The following is a 265-nucleotide window of genomic DNA, read 5'->3' as shown; positions in this document are numbered from 1 at the left end:
GAGAAGCAAGAACAAAGAGACGGGGGTGGGGGTTGAGAGACAGCAAAAGTGAGACAGAGAGAGAGATGTAGAAAAGGATTGTCTTTTGCAGTAATATCAAATGATAAACCACAGTGCAAAGAAGTACTAACGAAATTCTGGATAGGAGCACCGCACATACAACCTGATAACCAGCCCTTACCTCCAGCACTATCTGTAAGTGAGCTTCAGCTCTGCCCACGGCTACCACAGTCCACTAGACCTGGGAGAAGCTCCGCACAAGAGG

The 265-nt window shown here is 47.9% G+C and overlaps 1 protein-coding gene across 1 annotated transcript in view; it reads right to left on the bottom strand.

Annotated features, from left to right (window-relative positions):
* Positions 1 to 265, bottom strand: part of LOC104165254 (polypeptide N-acetylgalactosaminyltransferase 13-like) — a 27,571-nt gene that overhangs the window by 6,572 nt on the left and 20,734 nt on the right. The window lies entirely within an intron of this gene.

This window comes from Cariama cristata, unplaced genomic scaffold (assembly GCF_000690535.1).
Source record: "Cariama cristata isolate BGI_N322 unplaced genomic scaffold, ASM69053v1 scaffold12377, whole genome shotgun sequence".
NCBI classification, from domain to species: domain Eukaryota; kingdom Metazoa; phylum Chordata; class Aves; order Cariamiformes; family Cariamidae; genus Cariama; species Cariama cristata.
The sequence above is the reverse complement of the archived record's forward strand: the minus strand, read 5'-3'. Positions and strand labels throughout refer to the sequence as shown.